Source organism: Cyprinus carpio, chromosome A20, assembly GCF_018340385.1.
Source record: "Cyprinus carpio isolate SPL01 chromosome A20, ASM1834038v1, whole genome shotgun sequence".
NCBI classification, from domain to species: domain Eukaryota; kingdom Metazoa; phylum Chordata; class Actinopteri; order Cypriniformes; family Cyprinidae; genus Cyprinus; species Cyprinus carpio.
Window position 1 is genome coordinate 2,757,587 of NC_056591.1, and position 9,709 is coordinate 2,767,295.

General features: G+C 35.7%; 1 long non-coding RNA gene across 1 annotated transcript in view; it reads left to right on the plus strand.

The window, feature by feature from the left end:
- The window catches only part of LOC109110747, a 55,694-nt gene extending 46,085 nt beyond the window's left edge, over nt 1-9,609 (plus strand). The window contains exons 6-7 of the long non-coding RNA XR_006162711.1: nt 9,078-9,252; nt 9,564-9,609. This is a non-coding gene — a long non-coding RNA (uncharacterized LOC109110747). The remainder of the gene's footprint in view (nt 1-9,077; nt 9,253-9,563) is intronic.
- The last annotated feature ends 100 nt before the right edge of the window (nt 9,610-9,709 follow it).

The following is a 9,709-nucleotide window of genomic DNA, read 5'->3' on the forward strand; positions in this document are numbered from 1 at the left end:
TTGCGCTGTCAATGTTTAATAAACATATATTTTAGTAGAGAAGCACTGATTGCAATTTTCTTGGCCGATTCAGATTTGTTTGTTTTTTGGGAAGTGTGATCTGCCGATAAGCATATATTTTAGTAGAGAAGAACTGATTTCTATTTTATTTTCAGTTTAAAATTATTTACATAATAAAATAAATTATTAAACATTACAATTCCCCCAATCTGAACTAAGTTACAGATTTTCTCTCACTTAAACAACTCTCAAAATAAAGTGCTCTGTGACTGGAAAGAGGAAGAATAAGTTAATAAGGTTAGGGGAAAAAATTTTATTTTATAAAAATAGCAGGAAATTACATCTGTTTTGTTACATACAGCAACTCATTTTAAGTTAAATGTCATCTTTTACATCAAATTCTTACTTTGTTTCAAAAAATTCAGTTAGAATAATAAGAAACTGTAGAGTTGTTACCATTCAAATTAAATTAGTATTAACAAACTCTGTCTTTCCACTGCTGAGGAAACAGAAGCTGCATCTGAAGTGGCATTAGATGCATTTACACAGACAGTTTGATGAAGCTGAGGTGCCATAAATGGATTTACACTGCGAAATTTCAAATGCATAAATAACTTTATAAGATAAATGTTTTGCATATTTTTTAAACAGAGAAATAAATGTTACTTTTAAATATGACTAAAGCACCATTAGGTGGCGGCAAATGTCTGTTTTAATGAGTGAGTCATTTACTCATTCATTCAACCGATTCATTCAAACGGCTGATTCATTCAGAAATTAGGCAAGTGACTGTCCTTATGAATGGGCCAATGAATCAATGACTCACTCGATTTCAAAAATGTGGATTCATTCAGTAACTAAACACCACTGTGTGTTGCTCGGAGACACACAACAGTTCTGCTGTGGCTTTAAATGGATCTATTTTCGTCAGCGAAATTGAGCAAAAACAGTCAATATTTTGTCTAAAATCTAAGTCACTTAATTTTTACTTCTTATTTACTGAAATACTATTGTCTAAAATAAGTGTCATGTTGCAATCGTGTTGATATTGATATTTGGGGAAACATGGCCATATAATGTTGCTTACCTAAATCATATTTTGTAATCTTTTTTTTCTACCGCAGTATGCATCTATAAATTTCTGTGAGTTACTTTGTGTGTGCTGTCTCTCACACACTCACTCGGGCTGTGCAAGCCTCATCTGGCACAACATAAATACATTATCAATTGCCGTTTGGACTAAATGCAATTAAAATTAGAATCATTCTCACGCGAAAAGACATGTTTACACATGACTGTAAGTATGCGTGTGGCTGTGACTGTTAGTATGCTGCTGGAAATAAAAGGATTGGCTCGGAATCGGCAAGACGTGAGACTGACCAGCCTGTCACCGATCCGGGCCGGTCATGTGAAAAATCGGCCGATTCCAATCACTGGCCGGTCAATCGTTGCATCTGTAATTTTTAGGAGTAATGAAAAGCAATTTTCCTTGAGATGTGCCTTTAGCCCCATTGTGACCTAGTTATGTTCTGCTGATTAGTTCTGCAAATCTGCAGTGTTATTATTTATAGTACGAGGAGCAGTGTTGTTTTAGCCTACCTCTCTACAAGTTACAAGAACTTGTGGGGAAAGTTGTAACATTGGCAGAAAATATATATATATATATATATATTTATTATTTTTTGTATGTGTATATGTGTTTTGTTAGCTTATCATTCAATGAATCGTCAGTCTATCCGCTTATATTTAATGTGTCCGTGGTTAAATATTTATTTTGAAATTACAGACCTTATGCGCCAGAGAAACAAGCACAGAGCCATCTTTAGAATTTTAACTTTAGTAACTTTTGTCATTTCATCGCTGTTGAAGAGTAATTACAGTAGCTGGTGAAGTGGATTTACTTATTGAAGTTAACGAAAGTTATCATGAACATAGTAATGCTGGAAGTAGCTGTCATAACAAATGACCGGGAATATTTTAAAATAAGTAGTTCATTCATAAATCCGAAAGATCTTACCTTCATGCCATGAAAATACAAACCAGAAGACCGAACACAGTGCTGAAAATGGGCGGGGCTACACAATGTCTATATTTGAAATTTAAAACAGTGTTACAGAAATTTTGCGACAGATAGTGTTCAGTTTATGGCACTACTCATTCATTCCTATCTGAGTCTGCTATCTGCAAACAGTGGTTGACAGTTGTAAATTACTATAATGCAGGGGATGTCCTCCAGGAGGGCCACTGTCCTGCAGAGTTTAGCTCCAGCCCTTATGAAACACACCTGAACCAGCTAATCAAAGTCTTCAGACTCACTAGAAACTTCCAGGCAATTGTGTTGAACTCTGCTAGACATTGGCCCTCCAGGAGCAGGATTGGACACCCCTGCTACAATGTAACTATAACTAATGTGATTGGTTTATGAGGCACACATGATGCAGGTTGACCCTTATATTTTTTCTAATGGTAGAGCCATAGAGGTTGACATCTCCGCATATAAGAAGTTGTGTGTTGTGCTTTATCTAACAGTCAGCAGCCCTGTAAAACCCCGTCAGAAAAATGGCTCGTAATATTTAAAGCTTTGGTTGTGCAGCCATCAGAACACTGCTTGGGTTCAAATTCACTGCCTTCAACAATCAGTTCCAGTGTTCAGTTTTGCTGAATCCACATGTTTATTTGTGAGATATTGTGGAGAGATTAAAGGACTTTTTTGGAGTCAGTTGCAGATTCGTTATAGCGTGTTAAAAGCTCCCAGGTGAGTCGCCTAATAATTGAATTAGTAATTTAGTCATTTGTTGCAGTATACAGTGGACACAATAAACAGCCGTATACCGTGAACTAGGTTTTGTTTGTTTTGGTTTGTAGTTGTTAGCAAAACATCTGAAATCACTTATAGCCTAGAGTTGAAGTGTTTTTAAAATAGCATAATAGCTGGAAAGAATGATAGAACAAAAATCTCTAAGCGGAAGTAGCTGAATGAAAAATGTTGAATAATATCAGTCCAAAAAGTCTGACTTGTGATACAGTCTAAAATGACAAATCACACAAAATTTGTTTAATTGGCCAGAGGAGCTGGATAACCAAATGAGCCTGGTTTCTCCCAAGGTTTTTTTCTCTATTTCTGACACCTGATGGAGTTTAGGTTCCTTGCCACTGTCGCCTTTGGCTTGCTTAGTTGGGGTTTAAAAGATGGGGTTTAATATTCAGTAATATTATTAATTTGACTGCACTGATACAATCGGATGAGAACAAAACTTGAACTGAATTGAGCTAGATAATGATATTTTTGTTTTCAGCAGAGCTCCCTTTAAAGTCATTTCATAACTGATGAACTTTGCAACATTGACACTTATTGGACTGAACTGAATCAACAGCTAAACAACTTGAGCTGAATGACACTATTGTAACTTATCGATTTGCTTTATAGCTGAAATTGAAGTCATTTCATAATTGATGAATTTGAATTATTAGTTATAATTTCCGAACGTAGGTTGAAGAGGAGTCTAATCAATCCGTCCTATCAATCTTCATTGCATCCCTCCTCCTCCCCATCTCTTCCTCCTGGACAGGGGGGTTTAACTTGTGGATCAAGCCGAGCCTTGGGATCGATCCTTCTTTGAGGACAGCAAGCCATGTTCATTTTCCATTAGCCATTGAGATGAGAACTCGTGAAACACAATTTATTTATTTATTTATTTATTTATTACTGTGAATCCGCTTTGAATGTGTATTGTATAAAGCATATACTGTATAACCAGATGTGACTTCTATAGCATGTTACTTGCTCACAGGTGTCTGGTAGACAGATTTAATAATTGAATTATTCAGTAATTTGTTGCAGCATTCAAAATAAACTACTGGATCCTGTGAACTGGATGTTGAATGTTTTGGAGAAAGGGTGTGTAGTTCAAGTTATTGCACCTTTCAGAGGTTTTTAAGTGTTTTTTAAAATAGAATAAGAGCAGGAAATAATTTGAAAATACTGCAAATGTTAAGCACATACCTGTAAAGCACAATGCAGTACCTTCATGAAACCCCGTATTTTAGCAATGGTTAGTTCTCACCGCGGACTTGAAAAATGTAACAAAAAAAAAAAGCGGATGTGGTAGGCTGTGGAGGTGAAGGAGGGGTTACGCACAACACAATGGCTTCTGACTCAGAATGCTTAAAGCAGCATATGCAGCCTGAATTAAAGCCATTGCATGCAGCAAAATGAGCAAATACATTATATATGGAAAATTGTATAATACGTATGTGGTTTTGTAAGCTCACAGTACACTACAAAAATACACGCATATTCTGTGATACATATTTTATAGGTACTATATGTAAGAATCAAAACAGCTTGTATTGATACTGGTGGTTGTAAACTGCAGCCAGCTACCAGTTACTTGTGCATGCACTTTCAATAGAGATTCGAGTAAGCATCAGTCAAAACAGTGCCGTAGCATGTAAGAGACTGAACGATATTCACCGGCATCATGTTGAGGGACGAGGCAGCCTAATTAAAATGATACTGTTAAAATTTGTTTTACTATCCTCCAGGAATCAAATGCCCTGGGGATGTTCAGCCTAGTCGTTTGCGTTTTTGTATTGGAGCCTGTATTGGAGTTTGGGGAGCCGGCTGTTTGATTACATGAGTGGGCTCCATCTCTAAGCTGAAGTTAGCTAGTGTTGCACACAGTTGTTACTGTAGAGAGCAGAAAAGAGGCATTAAGGCAAGGCCCTTGGGAGTGAGCATAAACGTCACATCCTTTTGATTTTCCCAGCAAAATCTTCCAAAGTCCTGAAATGAGTCCTCTGCACAATGTGACTTTGCTGCAGCCTGGAATTGAACTGCTGGTTTCGTCTGGTCAGAGGAGAACTGGCCCCCCAACTGAGCCTGGTTTCTCCCAAGGTTTTTTCTCCATTCTGTCACTGATGGAGTTTTGGTTCCTTGCCGCTGTCGTCTCTGGCTTGCTTAGTTGGGGACACTTAATATCCAGCGATATTGTTGATACTATTTAAACTGAACTGAGCTGAATGATGACATCACTGAATTCAATGATGAACTGCCTTTAACTGAAAATTGAGTGTTTACTATTGTCATTTTGCATTGACACACTATTTTCCTATTTAATACTGTAAAGTTGCTTTGATACAATCTGTATTATTAAAAGCACTATATAAATAAAGGTGACTTGACTTGACATAAAAATCAGTCAACAGGCTTTCATAGGCAACCTAGGTGCATTAATACTTTACATCGAAAATATATGTTGATATCGAAAATGCACTGTGTGCTTTAGTGAGACTTATTTTGTGGTGTTTGTACCTATAAGCAGTGTCATCAGTTATATCAAGGAGCTCTAAACACCGGTTACACTCATGGGATGGATAGATTGCATTTGTGTCAAATGTCTATAGAAGATCATTTATGCCATGCAAAAGCTCTCACAAAGCAAAAACAAACACACTTGTGATCCATGAATGCATCTCTCTCTTGCTGTATTGATGAGTCATTGATGTATTCTAGGTGTGAGAAAACGTCACATTCTGTAACGTTGACACAATAAAGATTTTAACTCATAATTAAAAAATAGTGCATAAAAGCTCAAAAAGAAACCAGTTTTCTCCTACAGTTAAAACTAAAAGATGCTAACACTGTCTTCTGTGCAAACATCTCAGAGAATGTGTTACATGCCCCTTTGAAGCCCTGAATGTGAGCTCTGATCGTAATCATTGTGTATGCGGGTGGTCGCTGACTGCGCTCAGACGTCAAAACTACAAAGCACTGTTGTTTTTGTTTGTTAGACATTCCAAGTTTCACTTGCTGCTTCCATCAGAATGCTGGATAAGATCACGGGTCCACCCAGAGAGTGTCACGCTTCTGCTGACACCCCAGACCATTGCATGTGTCTGTCTGTATGGAGGAAATGCAGTTACAAAAGCAGAAACAAACAAATAAATGGGCATATCCTCACATTATTTCATATTCATCCCCCTCTGTGGTAAAGTTGTCCCTGTTCCCTTTTCTGCTATAGACATATTTGTTTTATAATTGTATAGAAGTGTTTCGGGTAATAAGAGTCGTTTTTTTAAGTATTTGGTTGCGTTAGCTATATCAGTCATGTGTGCACAATTTCTGCTATCACATGTGAATGTTCAGACAATATCCATGTTTCCGTGCATTAGTGTTGGTGAATACAGTGGTGTGTATCAGCTGCTAGAAGGCAGGAGTGAGTGCGATCTAATCAAACAATAGCGCTCTCTACTGATCATTGCTTAAAACAGAGATTCTCCACCTTTGATTTAGATGAGGGTTTGCTATTTTAATATATTAATAATAATTGAAATACTTTTAAATCATCCTATTTCCCTTTTGAAGTCTGCTGAGTCCCTCTAGAGGGTTCCTATATAATTCTTGTTTTTGTATTTGACAGAGGACTTTTTTTGCTCACTTGTTACCCATCATCACCAGTGACTGAATCATGATAAGAAAAATAATTTACTTATTTTTCATTTTCTTTTAGTGAATTATTAAAATGACAATCCACCCGTGTGCACCCCTTTTTATCGCTGTATTTTGAACTGCATGTGTTTAGTAAATCCTGACAGTAGTTTTGTTGCTGTCCACAGACCACCAGGGGGCGCTAGGCTGTCTGTTTAAAATTAGATTGAATATTTAAGAAAAGATTATAGTGAAAATGTGATTAGAAAAGCAATTAATATCTTTTAGATTATATTTTAATCAGTTGTTTTGTTAGTGTCATGGCAATATAAAAGACAATAATTTAAATTTGCAACACGTTGTCTTTATATATTATGCATTCTAGGGTTTTGTGCTTTTATCTATAATGCCCAGAAAGACAGAATCTATCTGATGATTTCTGTCTCACTAACAGTGTGTCCGATAAAAACCTTCAATGCTTTCAAAACAGTTTACAACACCAAAACCTTGACAAACTTTATCCTCAGTATCCAGCTTATTTGAGGTTCTTAACATCAAAATGTTTTAAAACTCCTGTAATCATGGACAAAAGCTTTTTTTCAAATTTATTTAACCCAACATCAATAATAAGAGACAACAACAACAATTTCTCAATGAAGTCTGAAAACATCTTTTCACATAAGTGCACTAAAAATGACATTAAATGTTTGTTTGTTTTTTAAAGCATTGTTGGAGTAATACAAGATGTTAACCACATGGGGGCAGCACAGTCAAAGTAATTCACTTGACTCTGTTGTTATGCTTTTTTTTTAAAGATTTGAATGTGTGAACCTCTTATTTTGTACAAATTGTAAGGCTGACAAAAAAAAAAATCAATTTAAAGGAGAATGTCTATATAACTGGTGTATGTCTAAATATTGTAACAGCAGTACTCTGATAAGATGTGTCCTTGCAAACACTGTCCACTTTAACACTCCAGAATCTACAAGATATGAATATGAGCTCTTACCGACCTGCGTGAACAGGCGAGCAAATATTTATGCATCTAAATAAAAATTGTGAGATGTGCAAACAATAGTGTTTCTGGAAGAGACCACTACTGTAAATCCTTCTATTCGCCTTGTAAATTTAAGTTTATTCTCTTTCTGTCTTTTATTACACACATGCTTTTCAGCAGAGCGCAGTGTGTTGTAGGCTGACAGCTGTTGTTGCTGTGTGAGATGAGTTGAGGGCTTGGGGACGTGGCTGTGTGTACGTGGTGCGGCAGTATTTGCCAATATAAACTGAAGACTAGTGAATATGCCTGTTTTTTCCTAAATCTCCTGTTCATGAAATGAAAACGCGGGACTTCTCACATATGGAGCACATTCCTTCACTCCAGGCAAGCATAGTCCACTTCCTGTTTTAGTAAGCCCGCTGTATACTGATACTTTTACTCTTTTACTAACTACTCTCCAATCTACACACCGCAGTGGTTCTATTTTTCCATTCTTCTTGGTTTTATTCCTCAAGTAATTCGGATCCGACATTTGACATGTTCTTATACTGATTTGTTTAAATCTGAGCGTGTCAGGGCAGGATGTGTGTATGGCTTAGGTTGAGTGCTGAACAGTGTTCAGTGTGATGCTCAATCTGGCTGCGATCTGGCGAACTCGTTTGAGAGATGTGGGCTGTGGAAAAAGTTTTGGAATCTTGAGTTGTGTGTCTGATTGATGTAAAGCATATGGGCTGGGTTAGGTCAGATAGAGCGTTAGGATAAGAAATAAAGATGAGATAGAAATAATATAAAGGATGTAAAATGCTATAGGCAGGGTCTAAAATTAACACAAACATTGTCAGTACAGACTTTTTACAGTATTACAAAACAATACTGTTCTTTTGAACTTTCTATTCATCAAAGACTCCTGAACAATTCCAGTAAGCTGCACAGCTGTTTTTAACATTGATAGTGAAAGAATTATTTTTCTTGAGCATTAAATCAGTGTATAGAATGATTTTGAAGGAGACAGGAATAGTGGCTGCTGAAATTTCAGCTTTGTATCACAGGAATAAATTACATTTTAAAACTTGTTGAAATAGAGAACAGTAAAACACATGAAAAATATTTCAGTATATTCATAATTCTAATAATGTTTTAGTATAAATGCAGCCTTGGTGAGTATATATGATCTTAAAAATAAACATATCTTAAGATCCATTTGTTTAATAATTGTACATATATTTCTTAGTCTTTATGGTTAATGTTAGTTTAATGTTTATAAATTAGATTTAAACTATGTTGTTTGCGAATTTAATGTTATTATAAATGTGATTATTTGATCTAATAACTGTTGTTCTATTATTTGTTGCATGTTGCTATTAAGTAATACTGTGGCATGCCTGAAGTTTTTTCAGTTTCTTTTATTGATTGATTGCTCACCAAGGCTGCATTTATTGTAAAATATTATTAAAAAATATTAATATATTGAAATATGTTTACATGTTTTACTGTTCTGTATTTTAATAATTTCATTACTGTATACTGTGTTACTCAAATTACATATTGATTAAAAAAAAATGTTTTTTGCTTTGTTTGAAACTTGTGAAAAATTTTATATAGATTCTATTCTTTTTCTTTCTGTTGTGTTCTTAAATGTTTAATGTTTAGAGAACACTGGGATATATTTCCCCAGTGTGAAGTGCTGTCCTGGCCGTTATCTGCAGCCCTGCTCCGATGCGGTGAAGAGATGGTTGAGGAGCATGAAGAACAGCGGTAAAATCATGCTGCTCATCACCAGCTCACACTCGGACTACTGCCGCCTCGTGTGCGAGCACATACTCGGGTGCGGTTTACGTCCTCCACAAATACACCATACACAAAAGAAATAAATGAATAATAAAATATTGAAATGAGAAAAAAAAAATGATGTTTTATTAAATCAAGACTTTGCCAGAGATATTAACAATATAAAATGATCAAACCTTTAGAATTTAAAGTCTTATTTACACAGTGAATAAGATCTAGTGTTTTGTTCGAATGCTCTATTACAAGGCTCAGTAAGAAAATGACATGGGAAATTACTTTTTATTTAGCATAGGATTCTGGGCAAGGCATTTCAAATATCTCCCTACAAATAATTTCTCATTTTTGCAGAATGGACTTTGAGGAGCTGTTTGACATCATTATCACTATTGTTCTGTGGAGCCTGGATTTTTCTTTTTTTTTACAGAGGAGAGATTTTTGAAGGACTTTTTGTGGGGATATAAGATGTTTTTTATAAGATGCTACAGTGGTTATGC